Consider the following 24922-nt stretch of genomic DNA (forward strand, 5'->3'; position numbering starts at 1 on the left):
CATCATCAAAGTCATTGATAAAGATGTTGAATAAGACCGGGCCCAAGACAGAACCCTGTGGCAATCCAGTGAGGGGCCATATAGACAACCCTAGAGAAGTTAGTTCATAGAACCATAGAATTGTAGAGTTTGAAGGTACCCCAGTGGTCATTTCGTCCAACCCCCTTCAATGCAGGAATCTCAGATAAAGCATCCATGGCAGATGGCCATCCAACCTCTGCTTAAAAACCTCCAAGGAAGGAGAGTCTTGTGGGAGTCTGTTCCACTGCCAAACAGCTCTTACTGTCACTTAGTTTTTCCGAATGCTTAGTCGGAATCTCCTTTTTGTAACTTGAAGCCATTAGTTCAAGTTGTACCTTCCAGAGCAGGAGAAAAGAAGCTTGCTCCATCTTCCATGTGACATCCCTTGAGCTATTTGAAGATGGCTCTCATATCTCTTCTGAATCCCATTTTTACCAGGTTAAACATACCCAAATCCTTTCACCATTCCTCATAAGGCTTGGTTTCCAGAACTTTGATTATCTTGGTTGCCCTCCTCTGCACATGTTCCTGCTTAGAATGGTAAGCAAGAAGATGAACTATTTTAAGACCTGATATTGGTCTCCATAAAGTACACAGAGCATGTTAGTTCAGGTTGCTTCCATCACCACTGTGTAATTTCTGACTGGTACTGTGAAATAAATTACTGAAATGAAGGAACATTTTAGGAAAACTCAAGTAAAAAATCTATGCTTGCCAAGTTGTATTGGCTTCTTTGTGAATTAAATTGTAACTGGGACAATTATTTATTTTTTTGGAAATAAAAACAAGTAGATGCTCCACTTTCCTGTTGTTGTTGTTTTTTTAAAAAAAGATTTGGGTATTTATAACCAGCTCTTCATTGAACATTTTCCATCCCAAAGAAATAAAAATAAACAGAGCAAAAGTATACCCAAAAAAATATGAAAAATAGGGTTCAGTAAACAACCAATTAAGTTTTTTCCATAAGGTACACAAGCAAAACCACAATGTCAAAAATTAAAATTCCCAATTGAACCAAACACAAGATATTTAAACAGATTAAGCAACCAATGGTCTTTGCAATAGTTCCCATCCTTTTTTCCACTTATTGTAGCCTATTCTCCAACCCACCCCACTTTGTCACACACAAACAGAGGACCCCCACTCTGTGCCAACAGACTCTCACCTTGCAACTTTTGAGCAGCTTAACACATTTTATCCCCCCTCCAACCTATCCAGACTCTCACCCTGAGTGTTATTAATAATTGCCCCAAAGCATCAACAGCAAGAAACTCCTACATCTTGTCCCTCGAAGCTACTGAGCAAGAATTCTGCATCACACACACATGTATTTAACATCAAACTGAATATTTTATATGAGATATATACATTTGTTCACACACGCACACACACACATGCATAGACGTTGCTATTGGATGTAGTGTCATCTAGTGGCTAAAGAAATTAACTGCACCAGTTGCTGAGGTGAGGTAATCAGAGAAAGGCATGCTGGGAGCACCCTCTTGTATTAGAAGACGCAAGTGAAGAAATTTGTGAAAACGGATAGCATTTTTATTATGCAGCTATTATCAAGCACCGTACAGCTAGAGCGGAAACGAATGCAGTCTCTCAACGATTTTCTTCAAAACTGCCAGCGGAGAATATTGATGATGCATATACCCTAGTGGTAGGGATGCGGGTGGTGCTTTGGGTTAAACCACAGAGCCTAGGACTTTCAGATCAGAAGGTCGGCGGTTCGAATCCCCACGATGGGGTGAGCTCCCATTGCTTGCTCCCTGCTCCTGCCAACCTAGCAATTCGAAAGCACGTCAAAGTGCAAGTAGATAAATAGGTACCACTCTGGCGGGAAGGTAAACGGCATTTCCATGCACTGCTCTGGTTCGCCAGAAGCGGCTTAGTCATGCTGGCCACATGACCCGGAAGCTGTACGCTGGCTCCCTTGGCCAATAAAGCAAGATGAGCATTGCAACCCCAGAGTCGGCCACGACTGGACGTAATGGTCAGGGGTCCCTTTACCCTTTACCTTACTATACCCTAGTGGTGCAAAAAAAGGTTTGATATTCCGCAGGACAGGTTGCTGAAATATCTATAACAGTTATTTGGGGCCCTCAACCTTGTATTTGGAAGCAATATGTCTAAATCACAAGGATCTCCATAATGCAGAATGAGACCGACAACTCTGAAGTCAACTTGGATTTCTTCAGGTTGATGTGCTCTTGCCGGGGCACCGAGGGAGCCTGCGAACTAACTATCCATCTTAATCCACTTTAGGCTCTGAGGAATACACATCCTATCGTCAGTTATGCTTGAAAAGTTCCCTCTGATTTCAATGGGACTTATTCATGAGTAACTAGCAACAGGATTGCAAGCTGAGTAATTGGATAACTAAATTGGATCAGGCGCTGTTATACTCTGGTATCGGATATTGCTCCCCTACATTGTTAATAACCATGGCATTCTGTTCCCATCCCACTCAGATCGCAATCTTTTCAACAGATTTAGCCATTTTAGCATTTGATAAAGTACGAAAATTGCAAAGATGATGCTAAAACAAAGGAAAGCTGGCAATTTTTTGTCATGTGTCTTGGCTGCCCACTGTGGCCAGGTGTTTGCAGAAAGGAGAAGGCAATAGCAGTGGGTGATTTAGCACATCAGCACTGTAAATGTTTTCATTTTTTTCGTATTCATTTCCTTGGCAAGATAATAGCTCATTCAATCGTGGGGCGGTCCCCCCTGTGACCACAATTGCTCTTAGTTGGCTCTTCTACTTTTCTTTTACCTTCTGCTGCCTCAACTTTTCATTTGCTTTTCCGCTCAGTCTTTTCTCCTTTCTTAGATCACCGAGTTTGCAGCAAGTCAGGTGAGCTGTTCCTCTCCACCAGGAATTCAGAAATTGTGAGCTTTCAGATTCATTGGATCATGGCTCTCATCATCCCTGATCATTGGTAACACAGGCTGAGGTAGATGGCAGTTGGAGTCCAACCCTTTAAAAGCCGCACTCCTGCTCTGCACCTGTCCTGTATCATTCCCTCCAAATAAAAATTAATTTAGCCACAAGGTGGACCTATGGAGTTTATAACAGGAGTGAAGAATCACTAACTTTTATGAAAGGATGGATGGGTGTGATGGGTAGTCAGGAGTGAAATTTTTTTTTTTGGCTCCATGGGCCATATCCTTATTAGGATTGGTACTGCAATCCAAATTTGATAGGTCTTTCACCTGTCAATCACATTCTGTCACATGATTGACAGGTGGGTTGATTGCATGGCGTTTCTGGTCAGTTGGGAGTTGGAAGCAACAGAGCAGACCGTCTCCACCAAGGAGGAGACAGGGGACTCCCCTGAGAAGGAGGGTAGTTCACCAACACAGGAGCCAGATATATGGAGAAACGTGACTCAAAGAAGTAGGAGGCCCAGGGTTCGCTCTGATTGTTTAGAAATACACAATCGCTTTGAGGTCCTCTCCCCTAGAATGGAAGACGAAGAGCAGACTCCATTTGAGGATCTCTCCCTCGTTACAGTCGATCAGGTATATGAAGACGAGCAGCAAAGTCAGTCCTCAGGGAATGTGCAGGCGACCTTGGAACGGACAGATCACGGAAGAACCCCGACCAAACCTAAGAGGAGGCGTGTAGTGGTGATAGGGGATTCCCTACTGAGGGGAACAGAAGCAGTGATCTGTGGGCCTGACAAGATGTCTCGGGAAGTGTGCTGTCTCCCCGGGGCTAAGATCCAAGATGTAACTGAACGACTGCAAGGAATCATAAAACCCACTGACAAATACCCCTTCCTCTTGGTTCATGTGGGAACCAATGACACTGCAAGCAATAGCCTCCAGAAGATCAAAAGAGACTATGAGGCTCTGGGCAGGAAATTGAAGCAATTAAATGCACAAATTGTCATCTCATCTGTCCTCCCAGTTGAACGACGTGGCCCAGGGAGAGAGAGAAAAATAGTGGAAGTGAACAGCTGGCTTCGCAAATGGTGTAAACAGGAACGGTTTGGATTCTTAGATCACGGACTGCAGTTTCTTGAAGATGGACTTCTGGCAAGAGATGGGCTGCACCTCACAACGGTTGGGAGGAATGTTTTTGCCAAAAATCTCAGAAACCTCATCAGGAGGGCTTTAAACTGACTAATGTGGGGGAGGAAGACAGTGCTCCTGAAGGTAGGAGTCTATCAATTGATGAAGATGATCATCCAAATGTCATAGACCAAATGGAGCAAACAGCACGCAGACCTAGTGGTGGGAGGAAAAAATCCTTAAATAAGAGACACGGGGGAATGATTAATGGACTTCAATGTCTGTACACTAATGCACAAAGCATGGGTAATAAACAAGATGAGCTTGAGCTCTTGGTACAGCAAACTAAATATGACATAATAGGCATCACTGAAACCTGGTGGGATAAGTCCCACGACTGGAATGTAATAATGGAGGGTTACAATCTATTTCAGAGAAACAGACCAGACAAGAAAGGAGGAGGAGTGGCGTTATATGTCAGGGATGTGTATACCTGTGAAGAGATCCAAGATTTAGAACCTCAAAGCCAAAGTGAGAGCATTTGGGTCAAAATTAAGGGAGAGAAGAATAACAGGGACCTCATTGTGGGAGTTTACTATAGATCCCCAAGCCAAACGGAGGACATAGATGATGCCTTCCTGGAACAGATGGCCAAGCATGCAAAAGGAAGGGAGATAGTAGTAATGGGGGACTTCAATTACCCGGATATTTGCTGGATGTCAAACTCAGCCAAGAGCATAAGGTCAAACAGATTCCTCACTGGCCTTGCAGACAACTTCATTGTCCAGAAAGTGGGAGAAGCAACAAGAGGAACAGCCATTTTAGATCTGGTCCTAACCAATGTTGATGACCTGGTTAGTGGGGTAGAAGTGGAAGGATCATTAGGCGCGAGTGATCATGCTCTTCTGAAGTTTACTATACAGTGGAAAGGAGCAGCCAAGCATACTAGGACTCAATTTCTTGACTTTAGGAAAGCCGACTTTATAAAACTTAGGGAAGTGCTGGGTGAGATCCCATGGACAGTAATATTAAAAGGAAAGGGAGTTCATGATGGCTGGGAGTTTGTTAAGAGGGAGATAGTAAAAGCACAACTTCAGGCAATGCCAATGAGACGGAAACATGGAAGGTGCCTAAAGAAGCCAGGGTGGCTATCTAAAGAACTTTTAACCGAGTTAAGATTAAAAAAGGATGTGTACAAAAAATGGAAAAGGGGGGAAACCACCAAAGAGGAATTCAAACAAATAGCCAGCACGTGTAGACACAAAGTCAGAAAAGCTAAAGCACAGAATGAACTCAGGCTTGCTAGAGAGGTTAAAAGCGACAAAAAAGGCTTTTATGGGTATGTTCGTAGCAAAAGGAAGAACAAAGAAACAGTGGGGTCACTCAGAGGAGAAGAATGGTGAAATGCAAACAGGGGACACAGAAAGGGCTGAACTCCTCAATGCCTTCTTTGCCTCAGTCTTCTCCAATAAAGAAAACAATGCCCGACCTGAAGAATTTGGAGCAAATGATTCAGCAGAGGAAACACAGCCCAGAATAACTAAGGAGATAGTACAAGAATACTTGGCTAGTTTAGATGTATTCAAGTCTCCAGGGCCAGATGAACTGCATCCAAGAGTATTAAAAGAACTGGCAGATGTGATCTCAGAACCACTGGCAGTCATCTTCGAGAATTCCTGGAGAACAGGTGAAGTCCCGGCAGACTGGAGGAGGGCAAATGTTGTCCCTATTTTCAAAAAGGGGGAAAGAGAGGACCCAAATAATTACCGCCCAGTCAGTCTGACATCAATACCAGGGAAGATTCTGGAGCAGATCATTAAGCAAACAGTCTGTGAGCACCTAGAAAGGAATACTGTGATCACCAATAGTCAGCATGGATTTCTGAAAAATAAGTCATGTCAGACTAACCTGATCTCATTTTTTGACAGAATTACAAGCCTGGTAGATGAAGGGAACGCAGTGGATGTAGCCTACCTTGATTTCAGCAAGGCATTTGACAAGGTGCCCCATGATATTCTTGTAAAGAAGCTGGTAAAATGCGGTCTTGACTATGCTACCACTCAGTGGATTTGTAACTGGCTGACTGACCGAACCCAAAGGGTGCTCATCAATGGTTCCTCTTCATCCTGGAGAAGAGTGACTAGTGGGGTGCCACAGGGTTCTGTCTTGGGTCCGGTCTTATTCAACATCTTTATCAACGACTTGGATGATGGACTCAAGGGCATCCTGATCAAATTTGCAGATGACACCAAACTGGGAGGGGTGGCTAACACCCCAGAGGACAGGATCACACTTCAAAACGACCTTGACAGATTAGAGAACTGGGCCAAAACAAACAAGATGAATTTTAATAGGGAGAAATGTAAAGTATTGCACTTGGGCAAAAAAAAACGAGAGGCACAAATACAAGATGGGTGACACCTGGCTTGAGAGCAGTACATGTGAAAAGGATCTAGGAGTCTTGGTTGACCACAAACTTGACATGAGCCAACAGTGTAACGCGGCAGCTAAAAAAGCCAATGCAATTCTGGGCTGCATCAATAGGAGTATTGCATCTAGATCAAGGGAAGTAATAGTGCCACTGTATTCTGCTCTGTATTCACACTTCAAAACGACCTTGACAGATTAGAGAACTGGGCCAAAACAAACAAGATGAATTTTAATAGGGAGAAATGTAAAGTATTGCACTTGGGCAAAAAAACCGAGAGGCACAAATACAAGATGGGTGACACCTGGCTTGAGAGCAGTACATGTGAAAAGGATCTAGGAGTCTTGGTTGACCACAAACTTGACATGAGCCAACAGTGTGACGCGGCAGCTAAAAAAGCCAATGCAATTCTGGGCTGCATCAATAGGAGTATTGCATCTAGATCAAGGGAAGTAATAGTGCCACTGTATTCTGCTCTGGTCAGACCTCACCTGGAGTACTGTGTCCAGTTCTGGGCACCACAGTTCAAGAAGGACACTGACAAACTGGAACGTGTCCAGAGGAGGGCAACCAAAATGGTCAAAGGCCTGGAAACGATGCCTTATGAGGAACGGCTAAGGGAGCTGGGCATGTTTAGCCTGGAGAAGAGGAGGTTAAGGGGTGATATGATAGCCATGTTCAAATATATAAAAGGATGTCACATAGAGGAGGGAGAAAGGTTGTTTTCTGCTGCTCCAGAGAAGCGGACACGGAGCAATGGTTCCAAACTACAAGAAAAAAGATTCCACCTAAACATTAGGAAGAACTTCCTGACAGTAAGAGCTGTTCGACAGTGGAATTTGCTGCCAAGGAGTGTGGTGGAGTCTCCTTCTTTGGAGGTCTTTAAGCAGAGGCTTGACAACCATATGTCAGGAGTGCTCTAATGGTGTTTCCTGCTTGGCAGGGGGTTGGACTCGATGGCCCTTGTGGTCTCTTCCAACTCTATGATTCTATGATTCTATGACTGTCAAGTGGAGGCTAACTATGAACAAATGGAGGTTGAGTTTAGACGTGTTGCAAGAGAAGGACCTTGAGGAGGGAAGTGTGACCAGAGAGAAAATCTGAACAGAATAGCTAACTCCCATTTATCCAGTATGTTGTTAAAGGGACCCCTGACTATTAGGTCCACTTGCCCTGTAAAGGGACCCCTGACTATTAGGTCCACTTGCGGACAACTCTGGGGTTGCGGTGCTCATCTCACTTTATTGGCCGACGGAGCCGGTGTACAGCTTCTGGGTCATGTGGCCAGCATGACTAAGCCGCTTCTGGCGAACCAGAGCAGCACACGGAAACGCCGTTTACCTTCCCACCGGACTAGTACCTATTTATCTACTTGCACTTTGACGTGCTTTCGAACTGCTAGGTTGGCAGGAGCAAGGACCGAGCAATGGGAGCTCACCCCATCATGGGGATTCGAACCGCCGACCTTCTGATCAGCAAGTCCTAGGCTCTGTGGTTTAACCCACAGTGCCACCCGCATCCCCTACCATGTTGTTAATACTGGTCTGGTAAAGATCAGAAGGGTGACTGGGTTGCTCTAAGAGACTTCCCTCTCAGAGGAAGGTTAAACTTTCTAAGACATGGAGGGGTGAGGGCAGGGAAGCAGCAGGATAGAGTAGAAGGAGCAAGATTGCCTGCTCACAAAGCAAAAGTAAATACATAAGCAGCTTGGTGAGCTAAAAGCAGAAGATTGGAAAGGAAATATTGAAGTCTGCTGTAGTAGCTGTTGCCTGTGAGCCACTTATAATAAACACTGGGTACACAGAGGAGAAGGAACAATAATCTAATTTGACATACAATTTATGTTCTCTCTCATGGCTATAATGTGAAATAATAACCACAAATTCAGGAATGGTTTCAAGATAAGGCAGCTTACGAGAGGCACATTGAACTAATTTAACCCCAACCCTAATGTCTGCTCAGGTATTTAAAACCCCAAAAAAGGTCTCCTTCCCCCAATTTCAAATCGTAATCACTGTTCAGTGTAGGGTTAACTCAAATTGTGTGTGTGTGTGTTGTCCCTGAAGTATATTAGGTATTTCAGACCGACAGGGAGGAACTAAAGCTTTCATTTAAATGAAATTTCTCTGGAGAAGATTATTAAATCTACACCTCATAAATTCTTACAGGCATAATTCAGCAGCAAGAACTATGGAATGGTTAAGGCTAGACGGGCATTTGTGATGAATTCTGAACATTTCACCTGCCTAATCTTTTTTAGAGCAAGCTCTACAGACTAAACATGAGCAGCTAGGAAGGAGAGCAAGGAGCTGAATGCTTTTGCCAGAGTACCAGTTATGTTAGTCTCTTTCAGCAAAACCACAAAGAGTCTTGTTGCACCTGAAATGCTGACAAATTTATTATGTCAGAAGTTTTGGTGGACTACAGTGCAGTGATAAATGTGTTGCTCTTTAAGGTGCCACACTAATTTCAGGTGTTGTTGTTGTTTTTTGAAAAAGTTTCATTAGAAAAATGTTGTGCCTCACCTTCCTCTGTAGGGGATAAAAGTTTAGCTATTGTGATGAGAAAGAATCTTGTAGCTTGTTTTTCTATTCCTTCTTTTTTGTTTGTTTGTTTGTTTCTTCTCTTTGTTTCCTGTAGTTTAGTTTGCTTCTTTTATTGTATTGTGAAAAGTTCAATAATTTCCCCCCAATTTCTTTTTCCCAAAAAGGGAAAAATGTTGTCCCATCTCTGTTCCCTTTTATATATTAAAAGTTGCCTTGAGGGGGCATGGTTCTAAAAGGCAGCCCAGAAATCTCTAAAATGAGGAAGCAATAGATCATTCCTAATAGATATGGGGAAGGTGTAGTAGATCTTTTGATCCATAAGACGCACCTGACCATAAGACGCACATAGTTTTTAGAGGAGGAAAACAAGAAAAAAATATATTCTGAATGAAACAGTGGATGTATGATTTTTGTGGTTCATGCTGTGGCTGCAGACATATGATTTGACGGTGAGTTTGGGGTAGCCCAATGCAAAAATCCTGAGGATCCATGTGGATCTGTGCTTTGTAACAGTGGGCGCGTGTGTTTTTTGGTGCAGGCTGTGCTATGTGATCTGATGGTGCAGGTGCTATGGACATGCTATTTGATCTGATGGTGAATTTGGGGTGACCCAATGTAAAAATCCTGAGGATCCATGGGCTTTTACCTTCCCCCACCTAGGCAGCCACCTTTTTTGCTAACATCCCTTATCTCCCACCCCGATTGCTTGCCAATCAGCTGCTTCCTTTCAACACTCCCTTCCGTCTTGTTTGCCTTAGTGTCTTTTCCTTAGCTGGAGCAGTTTTTTGCTTCTCCTTTTAGTCTAATTTCTCTCATTGCTTTTGTCTTCCTGTCTCCTCTCCTTGCAAGTTCACTCTTTACCTCCCCCCTCCCAGGCAGCCTCCTTTATTGCTAGCATCCCTTATCTCCCTCCGATCGCTTGCCGATCCGTGACTTTGTTTCAACACCCCCTTCCCTCTTTCAAAAAAAGAAGCATGATCTGCTTTTCATCCCTGGGCAATTCAGCTCCAGGGACCATGCATTCGCTCCATAAGACGCACAGACATTTCCCCTTACTTTTTGGGAAGAAAAAAAGTGTGTCTTATGGAGCGAAAAATACAGTATTACTGCTTATTTCTGCTGGTGAAGAAGAATTTAGGAGTGTTTTACCCCCTTTCCTTTGCTGTGCCAGGTCCAGGTTGGCACAAGAGGAGGGTTTGAAGTTAAGTTCTCTTGAAAAGGGGCAGACTTTGGTCTTCCAAAAGACTTGGGCAGGACAGTTGTGGCTGGAAATCTGCATTAACCTGACTGGAAAAACACACCAAAAATATGAGGGGTGGGTATGTGAAGTCTGCAGTGAGTTTACTCTCCTCAAGTTTTTAAATATCAAAAGCACATTAAGTACCTGGACAGAGGTTGCATTGCTGAGTTAGGCTTAATCCAGAAGTAAGACTTAGAATCATAGAATCATAGAATCATAGAACTGTAGAGTTGGAAGGGACCCTGAGGATCATCTAGTCCAACCCCCTGCAATGCAGGAATATGCAGCTGGTCCATACAGGGATCGAACCTGCAACCTTGGTGTGATCAGCACCATGGTCTAACCAACTGAGCTATCCAGACTTGCTGGGTTCAGCCTTGGCTGAGTGCTTCTTTTTCTTTTCGGATTCCTGTTAAATGGGATTTATTTCTATGGAAGAATGAGGAAATCCCAACGAAAGAACAATGGCAAGAAAAACTGATGAGCTATGCGGAGTTGGCAAACTTAACATACAAATTATGTGAGAAGGACAACTGTGACTTCAGGGAAGAATGGGAACTTTTTACAAACTATTTAAAAAGACAACAAAAGGATTTGGACTCCTTGGCAGGTTTTGAATAAACCTCCACAAATTTATTAGTAGAACATAGGATAGATAAGGTAATGATATGTACAATTTTATAATCTGCAGAGAATAACATGTATAAACAAATCAGAGAGGGGAACTGAGGAAAGTCTCCGGAGGGTGGGGAAAAAAAGGGGGGGGAATGTAATTGGCTATATTGATTTATAATTTGATTTGTTAAATTTGTTCAATAAAAAATATTTAAAAAATAATAATGGGATTTACTCTTAAGCAAGTTTGCATAGGGCTGCAACCTTAATGTTTCAGTGTTGATCTGGAGTAAACATAAATAAATAAATTATTTGGTTGCCCTTAAAAAGAATTGTAAAATGGCAAGACATTGCATAGAAAAAGGAGGAAAGAACTTTTCATTCAGAGAAGCTCCACGCTGCCACACACAAACCACCTCCAGAATCCAGCAAAGAAAATCTTCCATTTGTATGAGATTCTAAGGGTAGCAGACATTCCCCAGGTTCATTTTCTGAACTTTTGATTTGAGAAAGGCGACATTCGGAAAGGTCGTGAGGTGAATTTAAGGTGACAGAGGAGGTCACGCAGAGCGGAAGGTGGTGAAGAGAAGGAAAAGGAAGGTGAGAATGTTGTGAGAGGCAGACAGGAAAGCAATATAAGCAGGCAAGAGGAAGTAGAAAGTGGAGAGGGAAAAGGACTGAGGGAGCACGACAAGACAACAGGCAGGTAGTTGGCAGTAGAAACAATAGTTAAGAAGGTGAGTTGAGAGAGAAAGTGGAAGCAGAGAAAGGATTAGAAAAGTGCCAGAAGGTGAGAAATGATATATAATGAACTTTTAAAAAGTTGAAATATACATTTGGAAAAAACACACACCTAGAAGCCTTCCTATTAGGAATTATAGGTAGAGGAATACACAGGCAGGATAAAACATTGTTTTTATAAGCTACAACTGCAGCAAGAATAATACTAGCCCAACGATGGAAACAGGAAGAGATACCATCGAAAGAAGAGTGGCAGATGAAATTAATGGACTATGCCGAATTGGCGGAATTGACTGGGGAAATTCGGAACCAGCAGGACCAGAATTTCTTGAAAGACTGGAACAAATTTATATTGTGCTTGAAAGACAACTGTAAACACCTGACATCGCTTACAGGGTTACAAGAAGTTTTGTAGGCTTAAATTATCCTTTATTACTAAATGCAATTCACAAATTGTTTATTTAAGATCATGATCTAATGGTAATATTAATAAGAATGCATATTAGAGATAAAGTTGGAAAAGCATTCGTTGAAGAAGATGAAAAATTGATCACCTTTCTGACAATTTAAGAACACAAAAAGTTTGGCATATATCACAAAACAAGCATTTGAGACACCCGGGTATAGGGTATATAAATTCAATAAATAATAATAATAAAATAATTATTATTTTGCACTACAGTAAGATGAGTTAAGAGATGTGTCCAAGTATGCTGTTCTTCTTGTATATGTGAAGCATGATAAGAAAGTAAGGAAGAAATGTTATTTAGCAAAGAACTGCCAACAAATACTACAGCAAATAATAATTTCAAAACTTTGGACAGCTCCATGGTAGAAAATGATCTAAAATGGAGCAGCTATGTTGGTCTATTAGTGGATGGTGTAGTTTCTATGGCAGGAAGGTAAAACAGACTGATCCCACTCACAAGGTTGCTCCAAATGCAACTTGGATTTGTTGCTTTCTCCACAAAGAAGTGCTAGCTTCCAAACATATAAATGAAGTCCTGCACCGTGCTGTTGAAAAAGTGTGAAATTTGTTAATTTCATCAAAGCCAATGCTCTTAATTCAAGATGTTTTGAAGTTCTCTGCACAGAAATGGGTTCTGAACAAAAAGCAAGCGTTGCACACAGAAATGACATGGGCGTCACAAAGAAAAAGTGCTGCCAAGCTTGTTAGAACATCTACACAAAGTTTTGGGGTTCTTGAAAAATAAAGAGTGGCTGTTATGGTTGGCATACCTTGCAGATTTTTTTCAGTGGCTCAAATGAATTAAATACTTCAGTGCAGGTAAGAAGTCTCCCCCCCTCTTTTTTTTTACTAGGTAAAAAATATATGCTGAAACTCAAGTTGAGACGCTTAGCTGAAAATTTTATAGGTTGCACAATTTCTTGAGGAAGTTCAAACAGCAAATTTTGCTTACCGGAATTTTTGCTCTATAAGACACACTTTTTCCCTCCTAAAAAGTAAGGGGAAATGTGTGTGTGTCTTATGGAGCGAATGCAGGCTGTGCAGCTATCCCAGAAGCCAGAACTGGCTTCTGAGATTCAGAATATTTTTTTTTCTTGTTTTCCTCCTCCCAAAACTAGGTGCATCTTGTGGTGTGGTGCGTCTTATAGAGCGAAAAATACAGTATGTCAAAAGAGACATTATGCAACAAGTGGAACAGTTAATTGAATGATTCAGTGCCTATTTCCTCAGAGATCTATGTGAGGATAACAGGAGTCAGGTTCTGTCCAACTTTGGGGGGCCCCGTCACATGTGTGTGCCATCACCCTAAATAGCAGCAGCCCGAAAGCACCCTTATTTCCAAAAGTCTTCAAGATCAGGCTACATATCTCATTGATTTCAGTGAGGCTTGGCCAGCCCACATGTTCAGATTTCACCCTAATGTCACTTTGCCTTGGAAGGAAGGAAGTCACACAAAGAAGAAGGGCTGAGATTATACCATCTCTGGATATGGAATTTGTATATAAAAGTCACATTATTCCTTTAACCTATACATGGAGCTGATTCAGTGAATGGGGTGTTTGGTGGCCAGGAAACCATGGCAACAGAATTAAGTTAGCCATCATGTTAAAGGATGATGCGGAAAAGGAGAATGAGAGAGTGCAATCTTCCTAATTCAGTTTCCAACAACTGTGTTGGTTGTACAAACCTATGAAGTGAAAAGTATTAAGGCTTCATTTTTCTCTCCATTCATATTTCTGGGCATGAGTCACTGTACAGTGGGAAAAGATCTCCCTTTTAAGAAACGTGCTTCCTCCCCTTTTTTTGCAAGTCACTTCTTTGCAGATCAGAATTGGATTTTAAAGGGTCACTCACACCATCCTGTTCTCTGTTAAATCAGTCGCAGAAGACATCGCCTGTGAATAATGCCTTTTTATGCCTGGAGTCACACAGTATTTATAATTGTGTTTCAAAATTATTGCATTTTAATTTCATTAGATTTTATTTAAACCAGATTGATGCTTCAGGCAGCAGAATGACCATACAGCGGGGTTTATGTCAAACCATTTCCTGAGTTTTCCGCTGTAACCGGAGTGCCAACTGCCAAAGAGGAATAGAATAGAAAATGTCATCAGGAATGATTTGCTATTCACATTTAGTCAGAGTTTAGTTACAGAGCTTTGGGCCGAATACCAAATCACCATTTATAAGAACCTTCAGAAAGGAGCTTGAGAAGAAGAATCAGCCTTGAAGTGTTTCCTTGTAATTCCAGGAATGTCTTAATCCAATTTAAAATTAATTACCTCCAAGTCATATATCAGGATACCTTTGGCTCTTTAAACAGTGGCATTAATCACACTAGCCACCAGATCTCATTTTTTAACACACTGCTTTGAAAATATTATCTGAAACTTACAGACAACTTTCAAAGAGAGTTTCGCAGAACTTTCTTTGGGAACCAACTATTAAGGTCTGGGGCAGATAGATTTGTGTAAATTCAGAACAGGAGACACAAGGCTATATTAAGCCCTGCTGGATCTGCCCAAAGTCCACAGTAGCCTACCAAGGTGATATACAGTGGAACCTCGGTTTTTGAACTTAATCCATTCCGGAAGACCGTTCGGTTTCCGAAATGTTCCAAAACCAAGGATCAATGGGTGGGCTGCAAAGTCAATGGGGAAAAAATTGAAAATGTGGCTCAGAAGCCGTTCAGCTTCCAAAAATCATTAAAAAAACTGGAGCAGTTACTTCTGGGTTTTTGGCGTTCAGGAGCCAAAACATTCCAAAACAGAGGTGTTCAGGAACTGGGGTTTGATGGTAAGCCTGCAAGTGGGTCATGAGGTCAAGAGTTCTGTCCAGTGTCAGAATTACGTACAGTGGTACCTCAGGTTAAGTACTTAATTTGTTCCGGAGGTCCGTTTTTAACCTGAAACTGTTCTTAACCTGAAGCACCACTTTAGCTAATGGGGCCTCCCGCTGCTGCCACGCTGCCGGAGCACAATTTCTGTTCCCATCCTGAAGCAAAGTTCTTAACCTGAAGCACTATTTCTGGGTTAGCGGAGTCTGTAACCTGAAGCATATGTAACCTGAGGTACCACTGTACAATGGTGCCTCGCAAGACAAAAAGAATCCGTTCCACGATTCTCTTCTTCTAGCGTTTCTTTCGTCTTGCGAAGCAAGCCCATTGACGGCTTAGCGGATTAGCGCTATTAGCGGTTTAGCGGCTTTTAGCGGCTTTTAGCGGTTTATCAGCTTAGCGGATAAGTGGATAAGCGGCTTAGCGGCTTAGAAAAACGGGGGGGAAATCACAGGAACTCGCAAGACATTTTTGTCTTGCGAAGCAAGCCCATAGGAAATTCATTTTGCGAAGCACCTCCAAAACGGAAAACCCTTTCGTCTAGCGGGTTTTTCGTCTTGCGAGGCATTCGTCTTGCGGGGCACCACTGTATAAGGTAAACAAACTATAGCTTAGGGCCCCACTCTCTTGCCCCCCCCAAAAAAATCACTTTGAGTTCAACAATTACTTTGATAAAATACGTATTTTGTTATGTGCAAATGGCTTTAGATACCTATTAGGTCCATTAATTACCATATAGCACATATTCAACACAAAAAACAGTGACAGTTTATTGCTGACAAAGGACAGCTGGACATATAAAGGGCCCCATTACCTTCAGTAGCTTAGGGCCTCATCAAACCTAAATCTGGCCCTGGTTCTGCCACATCATGTCCACCATACCTCTGCTTCTGGAGAAAGCATCTAGCCATCATAACTAGTAGCCACTGAGAGATTGATCCCCCATGCATTAGTTTAATTCACCCTAAAAGTCATTTGTAAGAACCTACTCTAAAGCACAGTCCAATTTCTGCAGGACCAGCTCAGTCCCTTTGCTGAGATTAGTGCACTGGGAAGCTATTCTTCTTTGCCAGGTTCTCATGTTTCTAGTTTGGCATTCAATCAGCGCACTGGGGTGCTACCATCTGGACCCACCTTTCACAGGAGGAAGTGTGATCTCGGTTGTCATCCCCCATTTAGCTTTGCATGGCTACCAAGGCAAAACAACAATAACAGGAACACCAGTTGTTTCTGTATATTAATGCTACTGCAGGAATATATATATATAATTGCTCTTTGCAACAAAGGATTACATTGTACCTTAAAACTGGCAGATGTTGCATCTTGGTCATGTGTGATGTGTAAGAGCTGACTTGCGACAATAATCTGAAATGAGCCAGAAGGCTTTGTTTGTGCAGGCTTCGAAATGAACATCCTCAATCTAAAGCAGTGAGCGCAGAACGCCCAAGACTACATAAAGGAAGCCTTAGGGACAAGTTAAGGCATGCGAGTGACGCTGTGGTCTAAACCACAGACCCTAGGGCTTGCCGATCGGAAGGTCAGCATTTTGAATCCCCGCGACGGGGTGAGCTCCCCTTGCTCAGTCCCAGCTCCTGCTAACCTAGCAGTTCAAAAGCACTTCAAAGTGCAATTAGATAAATAGGTCTCACTCGGGTGGGAAGCTAAATGGCATTTCCATGTGCTGCTCTGGTTCGCCAGAAGCCACTTAGTCATGCTGGAAACATGACCCGGAAGCTGTCTGTGGAAAATGCTGGCTCCCTTGGCCTTTGGAGCGAGATGAGCATGCAACCCCAGAGTCGTCTGCGACTGGACTTAACGGTCAGGGGTACCTTTACCTTTACCTAGGGACAAGTTAAACCTCATCCAGAGCCAGCCAAGCCGTGAGGTAGGTGAGGACACTGCTTCAGGTGGCAGAAGCCCTCCCACCCCATCAAACAGCATGCCCGTGGGTGCCCTGCCTGCCTGACACCTCTGCCATTGGCCGAGAAGGGCTGCTGCCACCGGTGCCAATTTTGGGCAAGATCTCACCCCATATTGTCATGCTCTTAGCCCCAAATTGGCAACAATGGCAGTAGCCCTTCTCTCCCTGCAGTAGGTCCATGGGGCTGCAGCAAAGCAGGCAGAGGAGGTAGGAGCAGGTAGATGGTAGCAGGAGCTGCAACAGCAGGGCGCTTCTGAAAGAGATGAGCTGCCCTGAGCCTAGAGTGGGAAGGAGGAAACAGCCCGCCCCCCTCTGCTTGCTGAAGAACTCTTTTTTCCAACAAGCTCTTTAGATGCAACTCTTGCTGTTTGACCGGAGCGAGAAGCTGCAGGTGCAGCACAGGTTTGCATGTGCGGTTCATAAACACATGTTTGCATGCACATGTCAACATGTAAATGGATGCGTTCGGGCGTGGGCTGTATCTTGTTTTCCTCACGGTTGCAATGCAAGTGCCTCTGTGCTGATTTCTTTGTTCCTTTTGCACTGTGCTACCTGTTGCATTCTAGAACTGTATTTAAAATAAAATTACCACGATTTCACAGCTGTGGCAAGGGAGTGAAGGCTGGGCGATAGCAGGCAGCATGTTGCGGAGGGTGGGGGGAGCAGGGGGTGGCGTGGGGCAGAGGCTGGATACTCACAACAATTTTTTGTGGGTGCCCAGGCACACCCTGGAGTTGATGCCAGTTTCTACAGATTAAGCAGGTTTTCTTTATTTTTAAGTAGCTCAACAACGTAAAAAATCCTCTTTTAGATAACTTTTTTTTTAAAAAAAAAAAATTACAGGTTCTTAATAAAGCTAATGAAATTTTCTCACATATCCCAGAAATACATTTTTTTGTCTCTTCTTTTGTAAAAGCTTTTAATTAACTTATTATTACAACACAAACACACATGACACTTAGAAAACAAACTACAAATGAAAACACAAAACAAATGACAAACATGTATCCATAAATCGGCAAGTTTCTGCACATGGACTTCTTATCCAGTCTTTAGTTCTTATTCTATTCTAATAGACTTCCTTCGGTTTACAGATACAACATATGGAAAAGGGTAGAAAAGACAAAATGACAAAGACTCTCCTCCCTGGAAGAGAGGGGAGTGGTTGTGGGCAGGAGCCCGAGCTCCGCCCCTAGCAGGGGGCGGTAGCCCCCTGCCTCCCCCTCTCACCTGGCTGGCGCCCACGCCCATCGGCAGGCATCCAACCAGGTGCCTCCAAGGGGGCGTGTTCAGCAGCCTATGTGCTGCGGCACCAGCCCCTCCTCGGCCTCATTCTCCTCTCCGTCGTCTCGTCGCGAGTCACCCACCCTCCACTCCCTTCAAGCTCAGGGTCTTAGTTCCTTGGCCTTGCTATGGACCTTAGGTTGGTCGCCCTGGTTGTCCAGGGGGCCTGGTAGGAATTTTTCCATTTGGCATTAGGCTTTTTGGTTTTTTCACCTACCTCGTAGCAATCGTCACAACTTTCGTGGTATTGGTGGGTAGGTTAGGCACTGGAATAATGTGTTGTGGTGTGTCAAAGAGCTAGGTGTGGCCATCGCCTATGCCTTCAATTTTTGGGTATTCCGTTAAAGGAATCCAGCGGTCGTGTATTCTGTCCGATGCCTGCTTGGCGGGAGGCCATGGCAGGACCCTCGGTGACATCAGGGGAGAGCCTATAGTTGGATTAGCATCAACAGGCTCCACCTACTGGGGAATAAACCCCCTTGTTTTAGACATCCAATGCCTAAGCCAATACCTTATCACTGCTGTAATCAATAAAGTTGTGGCCTTTTCTTTCCCATTAACCTTATATCACGTGTCCTTGTGTATTCATTCCACATTGCCGGGGTCAGGTCCTCGAACCACAAAGAAAGAATTTGTCATGTTTAAAATCAGACCTGCGTTTCCTTTGTCAAAGTTTGTCTTCTGTGATGTTTACTGTAGTTCTTTGTCTACACCTGCAATGTTCACCCAAAGGCAAGAATAATTTTGTATCTAGCTTGACTCCAGTGCTGACCCAATTGCTTTGCATCTCTCCCTCCTGTATTAAAAATCCGTAAGAGTTATTTTTCACCAAGGCACTTCCCTTGCTGAGATAGGCCTGCCTGCTGTGAACTGTACTGTCTGTACTTTTCTTTTGTGCCAAATTGTAAAAAGAGAAGATTTGGGCTGCAACCCTACCTACACACATTTACTGGGAGTGAGTTCCATTGACCTCAGTGGGGGCTTTCTTCTCAGTAGATGTATATAAGATTATACAGTCAGTTTTATAATAAAGTATTTTAAAAGTATAATGTGTTTAAAAGAGTCACAGACTCAGTAGTTAACTTCAGTTTAAAAAAAATCTATTATTTTCTTAATAAACCTATGGAGAAAAGTCCACAGGTACATGGGCTTGTTGGTTGTCGCAGCTCTAGGCCAAGGCAGTGAAGAAGCAAAACATGCTACAAAATGGAGTCTGAGCTGGAAGGTACAGGAGATACCATGCCATACACTCCAACATTTATCCGATGAAAATAGGGATGCCCTGTTCCATCATCATTCTAACGATCTCTGGCAAGCAATTAGCCTGATAAGCAGTAACGACTCTCTGTCAGTTTTATGCAAGTTTATCTACAAGAAAAGACACATTCAGAGCACGGCCTCCCATGTGCTCTCATTAACAGTACAGTGGTACCTTGGTTCTCAAACACCTTGGTTCTCAAACGCCTTGGTTCTCAAACTCTGAAAACCTGGAAGTAAGTGTTCTGGTTTTCAAACATTTTTCGGAAGCCGAACATCTGACGTAGCTGTTGGTTATTGTTTCTAGGGCACCTTCACCAATCAGAAGCTGTGCCTTGGTTTTTGAACATTTCAGAAGCCAAACGGATTTCTGGAACTGATTAAGTTTGGTGCTTTTGTTTTTGCTATCTATTTTGCATTTTTGTTTTTGAGGCTTTTTTGATTAATTTGTTTTTGTGACTCTGTGGAACCTAGTTCAGCTGCTGATTGATTGCTGGTGTGGATGCGGAAATGGGTAAAAGCCCCCCATCCAAACAATATCAGTGCAGGTAAGATTGTTTATATATATATATCATCTACAATACTGTCTTATTTATTTTATAGTACAGTACATTGATTATTGCTTTCATTTTATGGATCAATGGTCTCATTAGATAGTAAAATTCATGTTAAATTGCTGTTTTAGGGGTTGTTTTTAAAAGTCTGGAATGGATTAATTCGTTTTGCATTACTTTCTATGGGAAAGCATGCCTTGGTTTTGGAACACTTTGGTTTTGGAATGGACTTCCAGAATGGATTAAGTTTGAGAACCAAGGTACCACTGTAGTTGCTCAGTTTGACTTATCATCTTTCCCTCAACAGGAAGAACGCCCAAAATCCTAATTTCTGTGTTTTATATTACTTCTGTCAAGTCCTGCCTTTTGGACGCTGGTCAAGGAAGCGTATTAAAGAGTGCATTTTGGAACTGAAAGCCACCTTCTGTTTTAGTGAGTGCAAACTGCAGTTCTAATTTAGTTGGTGTTGCGGTCTAAGTGGTAAAGAAAACATTTAAGCAACTGACAACTGGAAAGCACAAAGACATTTGAGGGGAGGGATTTATAACGTTCTCTAGCCAAGAAAAGAGAGCTGAAGCCCATATGTCTTCATTAAGAAACTGGACCTTGTATTAAATGCAATTAAAATTTCTTTTCTAGACTCCAAAGTAAAAGCATTGTTATAAAGTGGCGCAGGCAATGGCCCCAGTAATTCCTTTGCATGTATGAAGCAGATAGTCTGGAAATGTAATATCCTTTACAATGGGATTGTACTTTATAATATATAAACATTCAAATTACTGTCAACCAATTTATATCTGTAATTCTAAGCAGCCACAGTATTGTGGGAATGTTCAGGATGGCAGGAGAGGATATATTCTTTATTAATATCCTTCCTAACTCGTGCTAGAAGTTCCTTTACTTAGCAGAGTTACATTCCCCTTCTACATGCACAACAAACAGCTGGTTGCAGGCTCGTGTGCGCCTCTCACTATTATACAATTCAGTCTGTCTCAGATTGAATTGTATGTTCCTGGTAAGTTCCCTTGAATCCCTCTTAAAAGAACAAAGATGCCACAATCTTATTCAAAGTCAATAAAAGAAGTTTACTCACATCAGTTCACAGTTGGATTCCTGAAGGCAAGCTTAGTTGCAAATATGTACATGTGGATCTTTCCCATATGGGGGAATAATCCCAGTGTTTCTGCTAGCTGAGAGCTGGTCAAACAAAGAAGGAAGTCAAAAAGAGGGAAGTGTGCTGCGTGACTCACCCTTTTGTTACCTGGACAGGTAGGTCATGCCCACCTTCTATCACATGCAAAAGGAAGGATGTTCCAGCCAGGAGGAACAGAAAGTTTCGACTGGCTGGACCAAATATTCCCTCACATGTCTTCTCTAGCATTACAAGGAATGTTGTACTTGACTGCCTCTCATGGATCACATCCCACAACTATAAGGAAGATCATTATCTTTATCCCTTTATTTCAGATGAGAAGCGGATGCAAAGAGATGAGAGCTTGGTTAAAGGCACCTTTGGACTTTGGGGGTAAAGTCTGAACCAAGGATGTCCTGTTCCATATATCCATTTGTGTTAGGCAGACTCTTATTTATGCACAGTCGCCTGATGTCAGTGGACTGGGGGGGACTTGGCTAGTCTCCTAAATGTTCCCAGTAAATGAGAGTATTAAAGTGTGTACCTTTTACTCCAACTTGTTCGTATACATTCATTTTTATCTCATGATATTTATCACTCTTAAGTGACAAATACTCTGTCCGAGAGCTTTTCCCTTGGTTCGTCTCCTGTTCACCCCATCATTGCATGCAAATGTATTTTGTACAGCCCTGCATCGGTTTCGGCGTTTGGAGCTGGGGAATAGGAAAACAATAGCTAGTTCATTGGGTGAAGTAAAACAAGTGGGCTGCTGGTGTTCAGTGCTTTATGTTTAGTGTGTCTCCTTGTGTTCTGAAGACAACACCACATACATTTTTTCCCTGTGACAATTAAGAGTTTCAAGTCTTCACGTGAAGTACGAGGTGACCAGAAAGACCACAATGTGCCTCTGTAGTTTAGTTAGAAAGTATGGGGAGTGACTCAGTTGAAGCAATGCTTCCCTCCTTAGAGAATGTGCCTGCTTACACGACTGTGTTTTGGACCTTCTCTGCAACAAATCATTTGGAGCCTTGCCTTTTCAAGAGAAACAAGACCTTATAGCAAAAGGTAGGCTGATGCTGGATACCTACAAAAGGGAAAAAATGTGCTCAGCTCTTTAAGATGGAATAATACAACACTGCAAAATGGCTTACTGCTTGCTGGTTAGAGCAACTAGCCCTAACTGTTCTGCTACGAAAATTTCCACCGCATGCCACTGTTTATTTGCTCGCGCTTTCTCAGTCCTGTTTTGGCTAACAGACCGCTGGGTTCTAGAAGGTCCTTGCACCTTGCCTGATCTTGTCTGCTTAGTTAAAAAACAGTTGTGGCTCTTACTCTTCATTGCTGGTGGAGACAAAGATGTAATCACCTTTAATGAGAGAACAATAATGGCCTACATGAGATTCCGCTAATGAATGGAATCTCCCATATATATATATATATATATATATATATATATATATATTCCTCTTTATGAATTCCCAGCTGTCTAGACCAGCCAGCTGGAAACAACAGCAGTTATATTAGTAGGACAACATGGAGCATTTCCGCAAGTTTTGCCGAGTGCTAATGATTGGAGCTATTATCGTTGTACCTGGATCATTAATCACAAAGCTGTTCAGTGTACGGACAGTGATGCTGCATGCTGCATATCTTTCACTTTAGCCAACTACAAGTTTTCTTGCCCAGTCGGATTTTGGCTTCAGCGGGGGCAGGGGGGAAGCTGAAATCAAGCAAGCAAGCAAGCAAGGTAAGGTGATGGGTCTCAAAATCTCTTGAAGGTTTCCAAGTCGCGTTTCTGACATGCAGCCAAGAAAGATACGCAGGATTGGAGCATAACTGATGGACGTACATGGAAGTAAGTTTTCCTGCCCTTTCCTTCTCTCTGCAGCTACCTTTCCCCTTAAATGCATCTCTTGAGGTTGGGAAGGCACTCCTGAATAATGTGTAGGGTTGCTGAAGTAGGAGAACCCCCCAAAATTGAGTTTGGATCCTAAGAGGAGCTAAATTAAGGCAGCTCATGAAATAAACACATTGATCAGGTCCCCCCTCTTCCTCCTCCTCCTCTTCCTCACAGTCCCTTTCACATCACTGCACGTTCATCAGGATGACACCCAGATTTCCAAGAGGCTAAGGTGAATGCAATGGGAGGAAACATAGAGAATTTACCTTCCATGAATTTCCTTAAACCCATAATCTTTTAGAACGTAGTGCCCCCACTCATTTGTACTTGTCTTATTGTCCCTCAGATTCTATACCTTTTGTTTATCTCCAAAGAGGATATAATTCCATAATTCCAGTGCAATACAGTCGTACCTTGGATCTCAAATGCCTTGGCTCCCAAACAAATCAGCTTCCGAACAATCAGAACACAGAAGTTAGTGTTCCGGTTTTTGAATGTTCTTTTGGAACCCGAATGTCCAACATGGGTTCCACAGCTTCTGATTGGCTGCAGGAGCTTCCAAATATTTTGGAAGTCGAACGGACTTCCAGAACAGATTCTGTTCAACTACCAAGATACGACTGTACACCAGAAGGGCAGTAAGCGAAACCTTCAAGGAGACACCACAAAGTTTTGTAGGGAAGGTCCATAGCCCAGTGCTAGAACATCCCCTTTGCATACAGAAGTTTCCAGGTTCAATCCCCAACTTTTCCAGGTACACCCTTGTGCAAATTAATTGAAACAAAGCATGTTTTCTATGCCACATCGATCAGTCTGTCAACACCCACAAAAGCAGATGTTTTGGGGAATGCTTCAGTTATTATGGTGTCAGAAGCCTGCAGCCAATAGAAGGAATGATGTGCTCACCACAAATATATTGAGGTTCTACGAAAGAGTTATTCTGGAGCTGGAAAAGAGGTATCCTGATGGTACTGGGATATCACAGCAGGACCTAGCCCCCTGTCACACATCAAAAGTGGTGAAGAAATTCATGACAGAGCAGCAAATACAGGTACTTGATTGGCTAGGGAATTCCCCGGACGTAAATCCCATTGAGAAGTTGTGGGCTATATGCAAAAGTCATTTCCATGCTGTAGACTGTACGACTATGGAGAAGCTCATTTAGGTGCTGATTCAAGCTGATTCAAGTCTGAAAATCGACAGTGACTGTTCGAAACTAGTAGACTCCATGCCAAACAGTGTTCAAATGCTGCTTAAAAATAGCGGAGGTCATATCCATTACTAATGTACGTATATGTGAGTTTTGTACATGTATATGTGAGTTTTGTACAATAAACTCCTATACTGAATTCATTGTTTGTTTCAATTAATTTGCACAAGGGTGTAGGTTTGGAAGGCAAGGCTGCCTGAATTCTTGGACAGCTGCTGTCATTCAATGTAGATTAAGATTACCAGAATTTTTTCAATGAATCCGGGGACACTTTTCAACTTCAATGGATTTTGTATGGGGACTGGTTTGTAAATCCAGGGACCACCCCCGGGAAACGGGGACGTCTGGTAACCTTAATGTAGTTTGTACTCATCTAGGTAGACTCTGCATAAGGCAGCTCCTTTGTAACATAATTCAATGTGGGCTGGGCCATGCACAATGCCCGCAAGCCTCCCCTTATGCTGTTTGAACTGCAAAGGATCAGTTGAATCACTTTATGGATTGCAGAAATTGGATTCACCCATTTATTAGAATGTTGGCCAAATTCAATGACAAGAACAACAACTGTAGACGTTCACTGAGCAAAGGGCTGTTTGAAGCACAGCAAATCTGGTGGAAAACTTTCAGCTGCTCCACGAGAAAATTAGCATGGCTACTGCTTCAATGTGCTCATTTTCATTACTTCCGTTCTTACAAATGTTCTCACAAAATGCTTTCAGCACTTCATTTGACATTTTAGCACTGA

This window comes from Podarcis erhardii (genome assembly GCF_964252035.2).
Source record: "Podarcis erhardii genome assembly, chromosome: 10".
Taxonomy (NCBI): Eukaryota; Metazoa; Chordata; class Lepidosauria; order Squamata; family Lacertidae; genus Podarcis; species Podarcis erhardii.